General features: G+C 50.6%; 1 protein-coding gene and 1 pseudogene across 1 annotated transcript in view; both read left to right on the forward strand.

Annotated features, from left to right (window-relative positions):
- LOC147710752 (ATPase family AAA domain-containing protein 3-A) overlaps positions 1 to 21339 on the forward strand; it is a 554267-nt gene that overhangs the window by 168326 nt on the left and 364602 nt on the right. The window lies entirely within an intron of this gene.
- On the forward strand, positions 2850 to 5570 carry LOC147710754 (uncharacterized; annotated as a pseudogene).

Below are 21339 nucleotides of genomic sequence, written 5' to 3' on the forward strand. Positions count from 1 at the left end.
CAATTCTGTTCTTCAGTCTCATCTTTGCCTGAAATGGCATTGAAAAATGGTCTGAAACTGACTTCAAGACACTGGAGTGTGATGTATGGCTGCATGACATCACATCCAGGGTGGCACTGGAGTAGAGCTGGAGTCATGGCACAATCTAGTAGAGCAGGTGAGCGATTTCAATTTTCTGGGTGCAGTCTGTTATGTTAAGGTAATGGTAGCGGTGAGGAATCTGCAGGAAGCTGAAGTACACCAGAAACACTGTTAACGAAGGTATGTGATAGATTTTTCTAGTTCTTTGAGGAACAATCCTACAATACACTTCCTAAGGCTACTAGGCCTTCCTCTGAGAAGGCCAGGCGCACTAGTTTGAGGTCCACCAAAATTGGAGGAGACTGTCCAAGGTATCATGGCACTGTAGGCATTACCTAGAAAGATAATAGCTCTTTGTGCGATGATTGAGAGAGGTTCTGGTTGGATAAGACTTCCTTGACCTCCTCGGCCATTTCTAACAGTTTCATCAAGGTTCCTGTGACGTCCACGCCCAATCAGTCTCTTTCTTGGGATATTTGAAACATGACATTCTGATGTCTGCCTTGGGGTGAGAGCCACCTTTCTTTCCAAAAATGGTCAGTGACAGCCATTAGACATTTCTGCACCTCCTTGTCCAGCAGTTTTGTCAAACTGCTGATCACCTAATCAAGCTCATTGTCAGATGCAACTTCCGGTCCCAGCATATATGAAGGAGCAGATAGGGTCTTGCTAGAAGAGAGCAACTTGATGGGTGCGAGTTTGTCACCACAAGCACTTTTTCTACAACCAGGTGAAGGTTTTTATGGGGATTTCTAGCTGCATGTTTGAGAGAAGGGCTGCTCTCAACCTGTCAAAGGCATCTAGATCAGAGAGAATCTCTCTTCGAAGCCATAACCGGCCTTGGTACTCCTTGTTGTTAATATGGTACAGGAGCCCTCCCGACTGTAATGTCCTCATTCCTCAAGAACTAGACTGCCACCTGCCATCATTAACAATTGACATCCCATGGGTTCAACGACTATTTAAACTACCTTCTTGACAGAAAAAAGAGTTGCCTATTGCCTTGCTATGTTATGTATATGTTCGATTAAATCCTTTAAATTTGTGCTTTTTTTGTTGTATTATTTTTGTTACATCATCCTGATAACGCATAAAATGAAGCTGCGGGCGAAAGGCACTTGTTTAGTAGACTAATCATTGTGCTAGACTACTATGAAACTCAAGGGATGCTACCAGGCAGTATACAATACTTGTATCCCCAGCCCTATTCCCTGTTCCTGGTCGCTGCTCCTGCTTCTGGACATTTCAGCCTTGAGATGCCATCCAGGCACTCTGAACTCGAGGCTCCAGTTCTAGCCCCCGCTCTGCTTCAGTGAGCCTGGCCCTCTTTCGTTGTTATTGTTGTTTTACTATGTAACTGTGCCCTCTTTTTATTGTTGTTTTACTTTAGAACTACCCGCTTTCAATTCCTTTTCACTTGGCTGCCTACTTTTTCTATATATTATTTTCTGATCTGTGCATTGGGTCCACGTCCTAATCAAGTGACTCCACACCACGCATCCTACCCCCAGCCAGTTTAGACCAGCCCTACATGCACCGACTCCCCAACGCCCGCCCCCTCCCACCTCCCATGGCTACTTAATGGAGGCCGCAGTGGGCACACCAAAGGCAAACCTGTCTGCACCCTTACTGCGTATTCCCCTGGAACCCTGGATTTTGTAAAGCACACAGATAGTCTGCTGAAAAGCTCCGGGCCCTGGAATACCGCATGCATCAACTGCTGCCTCTCATCACCAGGGACAACATAGGGACTGTTCACCTGCAACCACTGCCACTTTAGCGTGACCATCACCTCACCAACCGCTGAGAAGTACACCCTTCCGGTCCAACTCAACTGCCTCCTGATCAACGCCAGATCAATTTGCAAGCATGTTAGAGATCTGGGTCACCATCTCCACCCTCGCCCCAGACGTAACTTTCATCACCAAGACATGGCTCACCCCTGCATCGCTGCATCTGCCCAGGGCATCACCACCACAGCCCCAACCAGACACGAGATGAAAGACCGAGCCAACAGACACGGTGGATGCATAGCCATCTTCCACAAGGAAGTGATCACCTGCACCATCACCAGTAACTTCACCACGCTCACCATGGAACACATGAACTTCCAGCTCCACACACTTCTCAAAACCACCATGAAAGACACTTTCGATAACAGACGGCCAGGACCATGAGCGAGAGTCAGCGACGCCGTAGCCGAATCCGAACACTACATCTTCCTAGACGACCTCAACTTCCACTTGCATGACCTCTCCGACACCAACAACACAGACCTCCTCGCAAGATTAGACAACACCAACTTCAAGCAGATTGTCACCAATCCCACACACAGAGCAGGACACATTGGACCCCATCTTCAGATCCAGGAACAGAATTGTTCGAGGCATGTGGGCTGCTAAATTCATATCTTAGCATTAGATCGCCGCCTAGTGTTGGGTCTGGATGATCGCACATTGTTGTCCTGGAAGAGTCTTCGAAGTATCCTGAGATAGGTGGCTCCTCCCCTGGACTACAGTGCGCATGGGCATCGGCTCCATCCCCAGATTGTTTTTTTCCGCCATTGGGTTCGGATGCGGTCTCGACGTCTCTCTGTCGGAACCGAGAAAACATAACTTTAAACGGCCAAAAGGCCTTGTATTCTTTACGTCGGTATTGTTTGCGTGCGGTCTCGAGTTCTTCCGTCTCTCGGAGCCGGAATCAGCGGAGTATTTGCACTCTTTGGACATCGAGGCCTTCTCATCGCGACTCGACAGCGATTTTCCAGCATGGAGCGGAGTCCGTTTAAGCTCTGTCCGCTCTGTGGGTCCAAATACCCACATATAGACGTGCACCCGGTCTGTAACAAATGCCTTTCACCAGACCATAACGAAGACAACTGCAGGGCCTGTGCGAGTTTCAGGTCCAAGAAGACACTCAAGATTCGGCGCGCGGTGCGCCTTGAGGCCAAAGAAGCGGCCCCGGATCCAGAAAACATCTTCGACGACCAAGAAGAGGAGGACCAGAGCCATCATCTTCAAATCTCCCCGCCCGAGACGGAGGTCGAGGCAGATCCGGAAGACGACGACGGAGTCGTGGGTCAAGGCCTTGAATACGTCGACGAGGTAGGGGACGTCGAAGAGGTTTATGGGGCTGCGGAAGATAGCTCAGGGGACGAGCTATGCCCCGAAGTTTACGGTCATAAAGAGCGGGTCACGGGATCGCCTGTCGGCCTTACCCAAGACCCCGTAGCGCAAGCCACGGCCCCGCCTTCAGGCCCGGCCACGGACATACTTGCTGCGCAGACGGTATCGAAACCGAAACTGAAACCTACGGTATCGACTACACCTAAAATGGCCGACCCAAAATCGAAACCGAAACTTAAGGACTCGAGCGTCCCTAAGATGGCGGCCGTACCACCAAAAACGTCTAAACCCCCTGCTTCATCGACTCCGTCGACCTCCGGTCCACAGAAGTCGAAGAAATCTGTCGATTCCACAGTGTCAAAATCGGCGCCAGAGGAGGGATCCTCTAAGAAGGGTGGTACGCACAGGTCACCCGCTGCGACGCCGGCAAAGCCCGCCAAAGCCAGCGGCACGGCTCCAGTTCCGACTGGGACTTCGTTTGTCGGACGCGTGGTAGAGACAGAGCCGTCAAAGTCACATGGATCGAAGGCTGGAACATCTGCGCATCGGTCCAAGGACTCTGGGTCGGCGGATGCGGCATCATCGTCCAAAACTCAGAAGGGCTAACAGGACGTCGGATCCGAAGGCAAGGTCAAGACCTCCTCGTCGGTGCCAAAGGCCACTGTAAGTGACGCGTCCCCCATCGCTTCTTCACTACAAACAATTAGGGAGAAGGCCTCTGCTTCGTCGGCGCCGACGCCATCGCCACAGTAGGCGATAGACATTCCGGTCAAGCCTGCGAGTAAACTCCTCTTCCTTCTGCCGCCAAAAGAGGCGCCGAAGGCCTTTTCAACAAAATCGACGCCAAAGAAGTCGGATTCTTCAACGGCAGGGGCACTTTCAGGTCGAGTACTCGACTCAGAAGAGGATTCTGAGCGCTTTATCGACGCAGAAACGGGCAAATTGACCCTTTGCAAGAGGAGGATCACTTCACAGCCGGTGGACTCCTATGTCATCCCCCTGAAGAAGAAAAAGTTTCCCCAGGACGCCTCAGGCCTCATGGAACCTATCCAGCCCCCTCCAAGAAGGAGCCCAACTCCTTCTCCAGACCACTCTGAAAGTGAGGGATATGATGAAGATGACCAATACACTTTCCCGGTCAATGAACCAGATGCACAGCCAGATTCATATGATGACATTGGTGACCAAGGCACCCAAAATGTGGGACAGGACCCACAGCCTTTCAGTACACGTGCATCCCCAACAGAGGATTCTGCAGGTTTCCATGCACTCATTGAGAGGGCAGCTGCTAATCATGATGTGGACATGCATGCTGACCCAGTAGAAGAAGACTTTCTATTTGACACTTTTTCAGTTTCTGAAAGAACTGTAAAGACACTGCCTATGCTCAAAGGGGTCCTCAAACATGCTGCGGACATCTTTAAAGAGCCTACCAGGGCGAGGGTGGTCAATCCACGTATTGAAAAGAAGTACAGACCAGCACCTGCAGACCCTGCATACATTCGGGGACAGTTGCCGCTTGACTCCCTGGTGGTCGCAAATGCCCGAAAAAGGGCCAACTCCCAAACAACGGGTGAAGCTCCTCCCCCGGATAAGGAGTCCAAAGTGCTAGAGGCAGGAGGCAAAAGAGTAGCTGCGCAGGCTGCCAATCTCTGCCGTATTGCAAATACACAGGCACTATTGGCACGTTATGATAGGTCGCATTACGACACCCTAGAGCAAATTGTGCAACACCTGCCTCCGCAGTTTCAAGAGGGCACCAAAATGATTATACAGGAAGGACAACTGATCTCCAACGCGGCCATAAAGTGTGCACTTGATGCCGCGGACACAGCCGCTAGGACCATTAACACTAGCGTTATGCTGAGACGACAGGCGTGGCTCCGCATATCGGGGTTTAAACCTGACATTCAAACAACCATACTTAATCAACCAGTCAAGCCTGATAGACTGTTTGGTCCAGATGTTGACACCACCCTAGAAAAAATTAAAAAAGACACCGAAACTGCTAAGTCTATGGGGGCCCTACAATCACAACAGTTTCGTGGCAATAATTTTCGTCGCTCAGGTGCACGTGGAGTCACCAGAGGACAGATGGGTCAGCAGTCACAATTCTCTAGAGGTGGAGCACAATCCTCGTACCCCAAACAAAACAAGGGGGACTACAGAGGAAACCGCACCAGAGGACGCGGCAGAGGGAACAACAACTCACGCTCCTCTACCCCAAGCAAACAGTGACTCTGTCACTGCCCCCCGACCACTTAACACCTGTCGGGGGGAGACTACAGCAGTTCCTGCCCGTCTGGAAAAACATCACCACAGACAGGTGGGTGCGACAACTTGTCCAGTACGGTTATTGTCTAGAGTTAAAATCCACTCCACCCAACATTCCACCAAGGCAAAGGCCTATGTCCGCAGAGCACTTGCACTTATTGCAGCGGGTAGTGGTGGTGATGCTGCAAAAAGGCGCAATCGAGCTCGTGCCAGTGGGGGAGGAAGGCACGGGGGTATATTCCCTGTACTTCCTTATTCCAAAGAAGGACGGATCTCTCAGACCAATTCTGGATCTCCGTCCCCTCAACCTGTATATACTGTCAGAACATTTCCATATGCTTACACTGCAACAGATTCTTCCCTTGTTAAACCAAGGGGACTTCTTGGCAACCTTAGACCTCAAGGATGCTTATTTCCACATTCCACTACACCCGTCCCACAGAAAATACCTCCGGTTCACTATCCAAGGCAGGCATTATCAGTTCAAGGTCCTACCCTTCGGAGTCACCACAGCCCCAAGGGTGTTTACCAAGTGCCTGGCGACAGTAGCAGCGCACCTCAGGGGGCAGAACATCCATGTCTACCCCTACCTGGACGACTGGCTCGTTCAAGCCAAGTCGGAACAACAGTGCGCCGCGGACATGTCGACTACCATTCACCTCCTTCACGACCTGGGTTTCTCGTTGAATTACCCAAAGTCGCATCTTCAGCCGGCACATGTCCGGCAGTTTCTAGGTGCGACAATCAATACCCTGACGGCCAAAGCTCAACCAAACCAAGTCAGGATAGACAGCATGCAGTCTCTAATCCAAAAGTTCAGACCAAAACACTCACTTCCAGCAAGAGTGTTCATGCAGGTGATAGGCATGATGGCCTCCTGCATCTTCATAGTCCCTCACGCACGGTTGCATATGCGCCCGCTCCAGGAGTGCTTAGCAAATCAGTGGACACAGGCTCAGGGACAATTAACAGACCTAGTGTTGGTTACCAGTCGGGCATACGACTCTCTGCATTGGTGGACTCCACACAACCTTTGCAAGGGCCGACTGTTCCAGGAGCCAGTGCCACAGATTATCCTGACAACGGACGCATCTCTCCAGGGATGGGGAGCTCATCTGCTCACTTACACAGTGCAGGGACTATGGACGACGCAGCAACAAAAGATGCACATCAACTATCTAGAACTGATGGCGATCTTCATGGCGCTCAAGTCCTTCATTGTACATCTGTGCAACAAAGTAGTGTTAGTCCGGACGGACAACATGACCGCGATGTACTACATCCAAAAGCAGGGGGGCACCCACTCACCGCAGCTGTCTCATCTGGCTCAGAGCATGTGGAAGTGGGCCATTCAGAGGAATGTCTTACTCATGGCAGAACACCTCCCAGGGAAGGACAATCAGATGGCGGATCTGCTCAGCAGATACAGCCATCAAATGCACGAGTGGGAGATACATCCATCAGTACTCCAGCCGTACTTCCAAAGGTGGGGTCATCCAGAGATAGACCTGTTCGCCACAAGGGAGAACGCAAAATGCCAAAGCTTCGCCGCCAGGTTCCCACACCCGCAATCGCAGGGCAATGCGATATGGATGAACTGGTCAGGCAAATTTGCGTACGCTTTTCCGCCAACACCTCTGATACCACTGGTGGCGAGAAAACTAAGGCAACACTCGATGACACTCATCCTAGTTGCTCCAACGTGGGCGCGCCAGGCCTGGTACACCACGTTCCTCCAACTCTCAGTGGTACCGCATCAAAGACTGCGCCTCACGCCCAGGCTTTTGACGCAGAACCATGGAGAAATTCAGCATCCAGATCCGCAACAGCTCAACCTAGCGATCTGGCTCCTGAAGTCTTAGTTTGGATACCTCAACCTACCTCCTGAATGCATGGACATCATCAAGTAGGCAAGGAAGCCAACAACCAGAGCATGCTATGCTGCAAAATGGAAGCGTTTTGTCATTTACTGTACAGCCAATGACATCAACCCGCTAGATGCATCTATCCCTAACATCATTTGCTATCTGTTACATCTTTACAAGTGCAAGCTAGCGTTCACTTCTATTCGGATACATCTATCCGCCATCGCAGCTTACCTTCAAAATAGGCAGCATCTCTCTGTCTTCAGGGTGCCTGCCATTAAAGCTTTCCTTGAAGGTCTGAAACGAGTCATTCCCCCAAGAACACCGCCAGCTCCGGTGTGGAACCTCAATGTGGTCCTCACCAGACTGATGGGACCACCATTTGAGCCACTGCACTCGTGTGAACTACAATTCCTAACGTGGAAAGTAGCTTTCCTAATTGCTATTACGTCACTGAGGCGTGTTAGTGAGCTACAAGCGCTCACAATCCAAGAGCCATTCATTCAGATTCATCCAAATAGGGTAGTGCTACGTACTAACCCCAAATTCCTTCCAAAGGTGGTGTCACAGTTTCATCTCAACCAAACTATCGACTTGCCGGCATTCTTCCAAAACCCACAAACGGTGGCGGAAAGAATGCTCCATACGTTAGACGTACGGAGGGCGTTGATGTACTACATAGACAGGACACAACACTTTAGGAAAACAAAACAACTTTTTGTTGCCTTCTCACCACAACACAAAGGCAACCCGATTTCCAAAGCAGGAATAGCCAGATGGATTGTTAAGTGCATTCAAATCTGTTATCAAAAAGCCAAGCGCACTTTAACAATACCCCCAAGGGCGCACTCCACACGCAAATTGGGGGCATCCATGGCTTTCCTAGGGAACATTCCTTTAGAGGACATTTGCAGAGCAGCCACGTGGGTTACACCACATACCTTTACAAAACACTACTGTGTTGATGTGCATTCCAAGCAGCAAGCTGCTGTAGGACAGGCTGTTCTCAAGACACTTTTTCAGGTTTCTGCAGCTGGCACGGGCAACCGCCGCTGATGGAGGGACTGCTATGTATTCTATGCTAAGATATGAATTTAGCAGCCCACATGCCTCGAACTGAATATGCTACTTACCAGTATGCATCTGTTCTTGGCATGAAGGGCTGCTAACATTCATATCGCCCACCCTCCTCCCCGGTGCCTGTCGCAGCTGCAGATATACTATTGTATTCAATCATTAGCATGGACATCCTTTACACTTTTCACTCCATCTTCTGCCACAATGGCGAAAAACAATCTGGGGATGGAGCCGATGCCCATGCGCACTGTAGTCCAGGGGAGGAGCCACCTATCTCAGGATACTTCGAAGACTCTTCCAGGACAACAATGTGCGATCATCCGGACCCAACACTAGGCGGCGATCTAATGCTAAGATATGAATGTTAGCAGCCCTTCATGCCAAGAACAGATGCATACTGGTAAGTAGCATATTCAATATACAGCCACACTTCAAAACTCACCTGAATGGACCATGCCATTGTGCACTTGCCCCTTGCCGGACTACCGCACAATACCCCCATCCGAAACAACTCGCCCTACCGCAGCTGGAACAGAGTAGCTCTGCAACAGTGGACAGACGACCTCAGCACCTCCAAGCCTAACACCGCTGCCAACCTGCACCAAACGGTAGAGAACTTCACCACTTGGATCACAAACGCTGCTAACCAAGTCACCCCCACCAAACCACCCAAGATGCCCAAACACAGTAAACGAGCCACCTGGTACACACCAGAACTCTGTATGTCAAAACACAAATGCAGACAACTGGAAAGAAGAAAGCATACAAGTGAGCGACATCGACCGAGCCACCTACAAAGAAACCCTCAACAACTACCATTGCCAGATCAAAGCCACAAAGAAGCAAGCCATCACACGCTGCATCGAAGCAGTCGCCAACCAAACCAAAGAACTTTGTCATCATCAGAGAATTTGCCAACCCCTCAGCCACAAAAACACAATTCCTCCCTCACAAGAACTCTGGGGCTCACTCGCCAACCACTTCCACTAAAAAATCACAACCATCTACAAAAACATTAAACCCCAACCCTCCGACATTCTGAGCAAACTAACGAACGCAAGCAACAACCACTCACTTGCCACCTGGGAAGAACTCACCACACGTGGAGAAGTGTGGCTCACTGGTTAGAAGTGGCAGACCCTGAAGCAGAGGTCGGTCCGGGACCAGGGTTCAATTCCCGATGCGGCAGGGTCTTGGGTCAATGTCTGCGGACGCGATAATTCTCGCCTAGGTGCCTACGTTAACCATGGGTCCCACTCTGCAACTCTGGGCAATAGCTTGCTTAATCTCCACAACGGCCCTAGCAGCGCCGGGGATGCCTGGCTTCACCTTGGGGGTGCCCTCTCTCAGGGAAAGCCAGGACGGGTTCCCCAGTGGTATACAGCGTCAGGACGCCATGTAATGAGGTAACAGTGCGCTTTACAAGTATACATACATTACATTACACACCCACACCCACCACTCTGATGAATTCCTTTCCCCCAGGGGCACCCACAGAACCCTGCCTAAATCGGATCTTCAACCTCGGAAGCACCAAGATCAGCCACCAACTCACCACCATCATCAACGCCTCTCATCAATAACATCTTCCCCTCGCATGGAAGCACGCAGAAGTCGGGCCTTTACTAAAAATAACTGTCTACAGACCCTAGAAACTGCCAGAACTACTGCCCAATCTCCCTCTTGCCATTCCCTGCCAAAGTCCTGGAAAAGGCCTTCAACGGGAAACAACTGTTACAACGCAACTATTACAACCCACACCGTTACCACGCACACCATTACAACGCAGGATCCTTTACAACGCATGCCTTTACAACGCATGATATTACATAGCAGATGCTATTACAACGCATGCCATTACAAGGTAAGTATAGGTAAGTATATCATTTTATTTAATCTTTTTTTTAATTTCAAAAATTATTAAAATAATTAAAATAAATTAAAGTAATTTTATATATATATAGTTTGGGTTTTGGGGTACAGGGGTATTTTTAGGGTTCAGGGTTGGGTTTGGGTTTTGGGGTACAGGGGTATTTTTAGGGTTCAGGGCTGGGTTTGGGTTATGGGGTACAGGGGTATTTTTAGGTTTCAGGGTTGGGTTTTGGGGTACAGGGGTATTTATATGTTTCAGGGTTGGGTTTTGGGGTACAGGGGTATTTTTAAGTTTCAGGGTTGGGTTTGGGTTTTGCGGTACAGGGGTATTTTTAGGTTTCAGGGTTGGGTTTGCGTTATGAGGTACAGGGGTATTTTTAGGTTTTAGGGCTGGGTTTGGGTTTTGGGGTACAGGGGTATTTTTAGGTTTCAGGGCTGGGTTTGGGTTTTGGGGTACAGGGGTATTTTTAGGTTTCAGGGCTGGGTTTGGGTTTTGGGGTACAGGGGTAATTTTAGGTTTCAGGGCTGGGTTTGGGTTTTGGGGTACAGGGGTATTTTTAGGTTACAGGGCTGGTTTTGGGTTTTGGGGTACAGGGGTATTTTTAGGTTTCAGGGCTGGGTTTGGGTTTTGGGGTACAGGGGTATTTTCAGGTTTCAGGGTTGGGTTTGGGTTATGGGGTACAGGGGTATTTTTAGGTTTCAGGGCTGGGTTTGGGTTTTGGGGTACATGGGTATTTTTAGGTTTCAGGGTTGGGTTTGGGTTTTGGGGTACAGGGATATTTTTAGGTTTCAGGGTTGGGTTTTGGGGTACAGGGGTATTTTTAGGTTTCAGGGCTGGGTTTGGGTTTTGAGTTACAGGGGTATTTTTAGGTTTCAGGGCTGGGTTTAGGTTTTGGGGTACAGGGGTATTTTTAGGTTTCAGGGCTGGGTTTGGGTTTTGGGGTACAGGGGTATTTTTAGGGTTCAGTTTTAAAATAAATAATTTACATTAATTTTAAAAATTAATTTTAATAATTTTATTATGTATTAATAATAGTTCTTTATTAATAATAGTTCTTTTAAAAATAAACAAAGTAATTTTATAGCCTACACTATCCAACACTTACCCTACTATTACACTCCCCTGGCGTTAGATTTTTTATTTTTAAATACCTAAACTATTTTTTACAATATATATATATATATATATATATATGTACAAAATAATTATTTAAAAATAATTTTATTTATTAAATTAATTACATTTCAATTAATTACATTTTTAAAAAAAATAATATACTTACCAATACTTACGTTGTAATGGCATGCGTTGTAATAGCATCTGCTATGTAATGTCATGCATTGTAAAGGCATTCGTTGTAAATGCATCTGCGTTGTAAAAAATGCGTTGTAACGGTGTGCGTTGTAAAAGTTTGCGATGTAACGTCATACATCCCCTTCAACACCCAACTCGCCTATCATCTGGAAAGGAACAAACTTCTGGATCCATCCCAGCCTAAGAGCTAACCAGTGCACCAAGACAGCCCTGATAGCAGCAACAGATGACATTTGAGCCCTATTTGACAGAGGGGAAACCTCCACCCTCATCCTCCTGGACCTCTTTGCAGCGTTCGTCACTGTTTCCCACTACACACTTATCCAACGCCTCAGTCAGACTGCAATCACAGGCGACGCACTCAGATGGCTGGAATCCTTTCTCACATGACATATCCTTAAAGTCCGCTCCCCCCCTTCACCTTGCACCCCAAACACACCAACTTTGGAGTACCACAAGGATCAATGCTCAGCCCTACCTTCTTCATCATCTACATTACCCCTCTCACACACATCATCAGATCATACAACATTAGTATCATCTCATATGCCGACAACACTTTTTTTTTTTTTTTAAACATCTTATTAGTGCAAATGATGCAAACCACAGTAGTAAAATAAACAAGGCCTGTTTACAGAGTCTGAACTTGTGGCAGCAAAGTAGTTCAAGTAACATAAGGATGACGCTAGCAAAACAAACATTTGGGTTGCACCATGAAGCATAGGAAATGTTACAATAGGAAAATTTTCTGATAAGCAACTTAAATGCAAAGCAAACATAAGCAGTAGTCCAAAAAAACAAAGAAAGGATAAGAGAGACAATAGTCATAAGAAGCAGAATGCAATACCAGCACATTAAACCATTCTGTATCACATTAGGTGGCACCTCAGTCAATAACCACATTTCTATAAAAGCAATTAATGAACCATCCCACCCAGGGAGGAGCAGGAGTAAAAGCAGGAGATCGCACAGTACAAAAATGTCATGTGGGACCGAAAGTTGGGCTAAATTAGCGAGCAGGAAACCATCTCCTTCATTGGCATAAGAACCCCTAAGCAGGAAACCGCATCGGGTCTCCAGTCTGTCAGGCCCCGATCCGCATCCAAAGGGGAGCGGCAGGCAACGGCAGATGCAATACCAGATTGGGAGTACAGAATGGGGGTCTCGAGGCCTAGCCCACCCCCGTCGGTAGATTGGGGTGTAGGGACTGAGAGGGCGTTTCCAACGCTTTCCCCGCAATGTATTGACGGTATGGACCCCAAATGTCTGTGGGGCGGGAGGAGGCAGGGAGTTGGTCAGAATATTCCACACTATTTACATTGCAATACGCCACACTTCGTAGCCAAGCGGCAACTGAGGGAGCACGTCTCGAGCACCAGTGCAGTGCGACCTCACTCTTGGCCAGAAGGAAGCAGATCGATGCCAATTTGCGGATTTTGCGGGGAAAATTGGACATGTATCCCATCAGGGCAATCTCCGGTAGGACTGACAGTGGCAGGCCTAAAATCGCACCCAGTGTGTCATGCAGTTCAACCCAATAGGAGTGTAATTTCGGGCAAGTCCAGGAAAGATGGGCAAAGTCCGCCTGAGGGGCGTTGCACTTGGGACAGGTGTGGGGACGTGCCGGGTCGATTCTGTTGGCCAACGCTGGGGTGTGGTATAGCCGTCGAAGGAATTTAAAGTGTATGAGTTTATGTCTGTTGTTCATTGAAACATCCTTGGTCGTGGCACAGCACGCTTCCCATTGATCGTCAGAGATCTGGGTGCCTAGATCCATTTCCCATGCGGCGCGAACCGCCTCGTCTGACGATGGAAGTGAGGACATGCAGAGTTTGTAGAGTTTGGACACCACATGGGCCCCCGAAGCGTTCTGGATAATGGAAGTGAGTGCCAGAGTGTCATCAGGTGGCAATGGGAAAGTGTGAAATGTAGCTCGCATCAGTGCCCTGAGTCTAGCAAACACAAAGGTATCCATGAAAGTGCGCTCGGTGAAGCGGGGGTCTTCGGATATGGAAAGGGCGTGGCCATCTGGGAACAAGTCACCGATTGTAGTCAGTTGGTATTTAGTGAGTGTGCGACTAATCAATGTTTCGCCTGTTATAGGGAGCCAGTGGGGATTGGGGAGCGGGAGGGCCTGTGAGTACAGAGTGTCAACACGCAGTAAGCGTCTGAGTTTGTCCCAGGCCCAAGTCGTTGTGGTGAGAGGGAGTATGTCATGTGGATCGCGGGGAAGGCCCTTGGGGAGCACATCGTCCAGAGAAACTGGGAGCGCGGCGTCTGCTTCAGGTTTCAAATGTTGTATCCTGGCATCCGGATGGTACCAGGAGTGGGCATATGAGCACTGGGCAACCAGGTAGTAAAGGTGGAAGTCTGGGACTCCAAATCCGCCCCTCTCGTAAGGCAGTGTTAACGTGCTCCAGGCAAGGCGAGGGCGTTTCCCACCCCAAACCAGTTGCAGTAGGGCAGTGCGCTGTTGGGTAAAAAAAACCTGTGTGAGAGGGATGGGAATGTTGTTGAAAAGATATAAGAACCGGGGCAGTACCACCATTTTCACTACGGCAATGCGCCCAGCCATCGACAAGGGTAGGCGGAGCCATCTGTCAGTGTTATCTTCCAAAAAGTCGAGGGCGCGTCCATAGTTCATGCGAATAATGGACACGGTATCTAAGTGAATGTGAATCCCAAGGTATTTAACGGAGTCCTCGCACCATTCCAGCGGGAGGGAGCAAGGCCATCTTGTGGTGGCAAGGGTGAGGGGGGAACAGCTGTGATTTGTGCCAACTAACCCTGAGGCCCGAATATTCGCCAAAACGCATAATTTCTGATAGCAGAGGCTGCAGGTTGGTCTCCGGGGTGCGGACGTAAAGAACCATGTCATCCGCGTAGAGCTATACAAGAAGAGGCCCGGTGCGGAACTGGAGCCCCCTGTGCAAGTGTTTCTCTTGAAAGTGTCGGACCAGAGGATCCATAGCCAAAATAACAAGCATTTGCAATGCAATAGGTCTCGCAGCATTTAAGTTTGAGTTACTGGCATTGTAAATGACAATGCTTTGCATAATTTTTGTTTTTTGGTGTCCGTGTGTGCATGGCAGTGGTGGTGTCTGTGTGTGCATGGCAGTGGTGGTGTCTGTGTGTGCATGGCAGTGGTGGTGTCCGTGTGTGTATGGGAGGGGTGGTGTCCGTGTGTGTATGGGAGGGGTGGTGTCCGTGTGTGTATGGGAGGGGTGGTGTCTGTGTGCACATGGCAAAGGTGGTGTCCGTGTGTGTGTATGGCAATGGTGGTGTCCGTGCATGCATGGCAGTGGTGGTTTCCCTGTGTGTATGGCAGTGGTGGTGTCCGTGTGTGCATGGCAGTGGTGGTGTCTGTGTGTGTATGGCAGTGGTGGTGTCTGTGTATGTGTATGGCAGTGGTGGTTTCCCTGTGTGTATGGCAGTGGTGGTGTCCCTGTGTGCATGGCAGTGATGATGTCCGTGTGTGCATGGCAGTGATGGTGTCCGTGTGTGTATGGCAGTGGTGCTACGTATATAAGTGTGCTTGGCCTGTGGCCATAGATTAGACTAAGGGTGTGATCAGAGTGTGTGAGTGTTTTGTTTGAGGGGGCAAGTGTGCGTTTCTGTGAGTAGAAAGTGAAGTACGCAGTGTTGTGAATAGGCATGAACATTCGTTCATTTGAAAATACATTTTAAGCCTTGCAGGCATGATTCATCAGCCATGAGCTAAATAAGGCAATCAGTAATGAAGTGCCTTTTCAGCCATTTTATCAAATTGGCAAAATCGGATATTTGAGATCAATAACTTTAATTGAACTCCGATGGCCCATTTTTTATGGATTTGGTGGTTTCTCTGTGAAAGTGAGCACCACTACCATGAAACTGTGTGTGTGTGTGTGTGTGTGTGTGTGTGTGTGTGTGTGCGCGTGCATGTGTGTGCACACGCATGTGTGTGTGTGGGGGTCTGTGTGTACATGTGCGTATGTGTGCGTGAGAATGGGTGCACACAAAAGTACTGGTAAAAAGATAACTTTATTGTTAATGGGCTATGAAGGGGGGCAGCGTGGTGCCGTGGGGTATTGTGGCTTGATGAATAAGCTTGTGCCGCACAGACGTTTGCGAAGGACACACTCATGTGCACTCCTACAAGGTGCTCAAAGAAAAATAAATAGTTTGCTGATGTGAGCCATGGAAGGATACAAGTCATCAACTGAATATGAAGATAAAAAAGCCATGCTGCAGGGGCGGGACAAACCCAATAGTGATGAAAGCCAACAAAACAAAAAAACAAGCCATTGTAATAGACATTGGCGAGACCTATTTGCATTGCCAAAGCTTGTTTAATATATGTCCTCCTACTGCAAAACAATTAGAAACTGAAAAAAGTATGGTAGACATATGTAACCACTACGTTTCCTGCTGATGCAAAAGCGAGGGCTACTGCATGTTTCTGCCCTAGGATTGTACTTACTAAATAGTGCATTCTGGGACTTGTAGTCTCAATGTGGTTCAATAGACAATAGCACCTGAAAAAACAATTAATTGCAAAAGGAAAGGGCGAAGACTATAAATGCTGAGGCACTGAGTCACAGAAAACAAAGCAGCAGCGACTCTTCAGATGTGGGTACGGGGCACAATGAGGTACGGGTTGTTCTGTAGATCTAAAACAATATGGACTCCCAATCAGAACAGTAAAGTGAGACCGTTTCCTTTAGAAATGTGCAGAGTATGATTTTCATTCAAAGTGAAAATATTTACACCAGAAAGTGCAGCTGCAATCAAACATGTCGGAAGGTTTAAAGCTATGTCGGCACACGGAAACGACAGGACACGTAAACAAGAAAAACAGAAGACGGAAAGAATCCACGGATGGAATACACGGAGGACAGAGAAATCAGCAGCAGCATCCTAAATGCCCCCGGAAGTCCGCCGCGGCCGCCCCGGAAGTCAGGCACGGTCGCCTGTGACGGGGGCGGGGCCACGTCCAGACCGGAAGAGGAGGCAGGCGGAGTCGATGCGTCTCGCGGCCCGGGGCTCCTGTGAGCGGTGTGGAGACCCGGGGCAGCGCTAGCAGGAGGTTGGGCGCCGCGTGCTGAGAGAAGAGTCCCCGACATTGCCCAGGTAAGTTTCAAAAGGCTGGGGGGGCTTGGTGCACGTGTGTGTGTGTGTGTGTGCGTGTGCGTGTATGCTCGTGTGTGTATGCGACGGTGACGGCGGGGGGGGGGGGGGGGGCCTCGGTGCACTTGTGTGTGCGCGCGCGCGTGTGTGTATGTGTCAGGGGGGTGTCTCTGTATGTATGTATGTATGTATGTGAGTGCATGGGCGCTTGTGTGTGTGTATGCGCATGCGTGTGTAGTACTTGCGCTTCCCAGGAGACAGCGTCTGGCCACAGTGCGCGTTCCCGTTTCAAATCCACTCCAAGGATGCGCGCGGCCGAAACTGTCTCCTGGGAAGCACACTCGCTAACAAAAGATCTCTAGCGGAGACACAGCGCTGACGCGCTGTGTTCGCTACGAGACCTAAAAAGTAAGGGGGATAGGGGGCACCCTTGCCGGGTACCTCTAGAAAGAGTAAACCTGTCGGAGATAGTGCCATTGAGGCGAATACGTGCCGTGGGTGCTGTGTACAGCAATTCAACGGTCGCCACGAACATAGCGGGCATGCCCATCCTACGCATCACGTCCAGAAAAAAAGGCCACTCTAGAGTGTCAAAAGCCTTTTCGGTATCCAGAAAGACCGCAACTGTCGGGACGGCTGGGTCAATTCTGTGCAGGACCGAGAAGACAGTGCAAAGGTTCAGGGATGTCGACCTCTGAGGGACGAAGCCAGATTGAACCGGTGAAATAATAGAGTTCACCAGCAGCGCAAGCCGCATTGCAAGCACCTTGGCCAGGATTTTATAGTCCAGGTTCAAGAGTGACAGCGGGCGATAGGAGCTGCAGACCGTTGGGTCGCGGCCAGGTTTGGGAAGCAAGACTATAACCGCCTCACGGAGCGTAGGGGGGAGAATACCGGGCTCCAGGGCCTCGGCGTAGACCTCGACCAGAATGGGAACCAACTCCTCCTTGTATGTTTGATAGAAATCGGCCGTGAAGCCATCCAGGCCCGGCGCCGAGGAACCTTTCAGCGAGTCTATCGCCTCCGCGATCAGCTCGGGCGTGATGGGGTGCGCCAAGAAGTCTTGCATGTACTTCTCCAAGAAGACCATAGCTATTTCGTTAATATAAGGACCGGGGTTACGATTTTCTTCTGTTAGGGCAGACTTATAAAGGTGCTTATAGTAAGACAAAAAAGTGTTGCAAATATCAGGAGTATTGAAGTGAGGTGTGCCATCTGCAGCAACAATTTGTGTAATGTATGCCGCCTGCCGAGGAGGGCGCAGTAATTGAGCCAATAACCTGCCTGGTCTGTCTCCCTCGCCGTATTGGCGTGCCGAATGGTACTTGCCCAAATATTTCAGTTCCCTATCCGTCGTGTCTCGGAACTCTAAAAGGAGCTCGACGCGTTTTGCTTCGATGACCGGGGAGGGGTCAGTCAGGAGCTGGGATTCGATAGCTAACAGTTCGGTTTCTAGGCGGGACAGGGTGGTTCGAACGTTCGCGCAGCGCTCCGACATGTTTAGTAATGTAGACCCCCCTGATGGTAGCCTTGAATCCCTCCCACAGTGTAGCCCATGCGGTCACCGAGCCAGTGTTAAGGTCGAAATAGTCTTCTATCGCCGAGCGGATCTCTTCCGTGAAAACTGGGTCTGCGAGTGCACGCCCAGGAAATCTCCATTGCCGCTCATATCCACCCAACCTGGGAATCGCAAGCGCCAGAACCACCAGAGAGTGGTCAGAGATAGTGCGCGGTAGGGTGCGCAAATCGGTAACCCAACCCGCCACGCCCGGAGACAGGAGCCAGTAGTCGATCCTGGTGCTCGTGTTGTGGTAGCCAGAGTGGTGCGTGAAGGACGGGGAGGCAGTGTGACGCGTAGCCTCTATGTCTTGCAGTGAAAAGTGGGAACAGATATCCGCCATCGCAGCGCGGGATAGTGGTTTGCGGTCAGGGGAGGGGGATGTGCTGTCCCTGCCGGGGTTCATCAGGAAGTTAAAGTCGCCCCCCATCGCCAGTAGGTCAATATCTGCATGTAGTAGAGACAGGTGTAGCTCCTCAAGGCAGGCCGGGGAGTCAACATTAGGACCATAAACCCCTACAATGGAGATCTTGTAACCAAACAGCAGCCCATGAAGAATCACATATTGTCCCTCCCCATCCACTTTGCTACCAGTCAAGACAAAGGGTATTCGCTTGTGTATCAAAACTGCCACCCCACGAGCATATCTACTGAAGCTTGAAAACACTCTGTGGGCGCCCCAACTCCGTGCAAAGGAAGGTGTGTCTGAATGTACCATGTGCGTCTCCTGTAAAATAAGAATATCAACTTTATGTCTCACTGCATATTGTAAACCTGTTTCCGTTTCCGGGTGGAATTCAAGCCTCGGACATTCCAGGTCATCAATGTTAAACTAGAAGGTCCAGTCTGCAAACCTATCCGGGCCATAGAGTCAAATCTAGAATCGTGGGAAAGAAGTGGTCATCGAACAAACCAGTGCCATGTGTCTCGCGATCAAAGTCATAAAAAAGAAAAAAACATACAGAATACAAACACCCCCGCCCCCACCCACCACCCAGCCTCCCAACACCCCATGAGAGGCAGAACCCCCCTAATTGCAAATCTGCAAAGCAGAACAACAAGTGCCATGTAGAAAAAGCATACGAAAATGGCTGCAGAATGCAAGCTAGGAAACCCAAGAAGAAGAAACAAAACATATCAGCCCGCGCTTGGGGGGAGGCAACGCTAGCCCCCGGGCGGGCAGTCCATCGGAACGATGGGAATGTCATAAACGGATAGGGATGAAAGGATTGTTAGCCACCCCTGCAAGAAGAAGAATGAACCAAAACTGGAGCGGAGTGGACATTCAGCCCTGTCCAGCGTCGGTAAACAAGTCAGCGCTGGCCTGCGTGTCTGGCTGCTGGGGAGAAGTGGGTCCGGAGCCGGGGGCCGATCCAGGCCCTTTCTTGTACGTGTGGCAGAAGTCCTGAACCTCAGCTGGAGAGTCAAAAATGCGATACCGGCCATTAATGTCCACTTTCAGCCGGGCTGGGTAGAGCATACTGTATTTCAGGCCCAGGTTACGAAGAGCTGCCTTGACGTTGGTGTATTTCCTCCGAGCCTCCTGCACCATGACAGTATAGTCCGGAAAGAAGGACAGCTTGCTCCCCTGCCATCTCACCTCGCCCATCTCTCGCGCCGCCCGAAGCGCGGCATCACGGTCCCTAAAGTTCATGATTCTGGCAATGATGGGTCGGGGTAGTTGTCCCGAGCGTGGTCTAGGCCCCAAGGACCTGTGAGCTCTCTCCACAACAAAACCAGCCGTGAAAGTGTCTTTACCAAACAATTCGATGAGGAGATTTTCCACAAAGGTGTCGAACCGGCCAGTGGCAGTAGTCTCCGCCACGCCAAGGATTCTGATGTTGTTTCGCCGGCCACGCGCCTCCAAATCCTCGTTCTTGATGGCGACATCTTTAAGAATTTTCTCCACCCTCTCAAGTCTCTTTAGGGTCTTGGAGGATCCGTCTTCAAGGTCAGATATTCTAGACTCCGCCAGGTCCAGACGCCGGTCGTGGGCTTGCACAGTTGAGTTGATGGCAGATAGTTTTTGTTCCAGACTGTCGAACCTTGTATCAAGGGCTTTGAAGCCTGCACGCATCTCCCCATCATGGTGGCCATCATGGACGCCGCCTCGCCAGTGTCCTGTGTCACTGAAGCTCCTGCAGCAGTTCCCGGAGGGGGGTCGGCAGCAGGGAGAGTCTTGTCGAAGTTAAGAGTCCTCTGGGCTGGATCTTTTTTCCCCCATCGTGGAGGACGCGTGACAGGCCCGCAGTCTCTGCGACAGAGGTGGTGAGCAGGGATCAATGGTAAAGCAGGCCGACCTGTAGACCTCCAAAGACCGGCCACGTGGGTAGGACAGCAGGCAAGTGTTCAGGCGGCAGTCAAAGTAGCAGAGATGGTGGTGACCAGTCAGCGCAAGATGGCGCCGTGAAGTGCAGGAGGAGGCCACCCTAACCGTGGCGTAGCGGTGGAAGGTGGCGCGCTGTTCGGACACACGGCGGGGCCGCTGTTTGTTACCAGGGAGCGCTCCCAGGCCGCTTAGCAGGCTCGCGCACCGCCCCTCCCCCACCCCCGAACGCGCCCGCAGCACGCCCCACCGGTTCCGCACGAGTCCGAAATCCAGTCCCCGGCTCCCGAACGGGCCCAAGGCCGCAGCCACACCCGAGAGCCTGGAAAACCAGGGAAAAGACGGGACCGAGCGGTTAGGGGGGAACAGTGCGCGAGGCCGCCAGGGGCAGGAGCCTAAAGGAGCGGAGCCGCGGCCGCAGCCCGCCGAGTCGCACTCACCCGGCGCTCCAGCGCAGCAGGGAAGATGGCGCCGAGGTCCGGAGGCCTCAGATCCCCTCCGCCGTGGCCTTTGCGGCCAGCCGCTCCCGCGGCTCGGCAACTTCTCGCTGGCTGCCCTGGACCATCAGTAGGCTGGACACGGCATGTAGTGTCGGCAGGGACGCGGTTCACATTCCTTTTTCGTCCGAAGTGGGCGCCCGCCCGGAGGAGCTTCACAGCGGAGCGGCCATTACAGTTGCCGCCGTGGCCACGCCCCCATATGCCGACAACACTTAACTCGTCCTCTCTCGAGCCACA

This window comes from Lissotriton vulgaris, chromosome 5, assembly GCF_964263255.1.
Source record: "Lissotriton vulgaris chromosome 5, aLisVul1.2, whole genome shotgun sequence".
Classification (NCBI taxonomy): Eukaryota; Metazoa; Chordata; class Amphibia; order Caudata; family Salamandridae; genus Lissotriton; species Lissotriton vulgaris.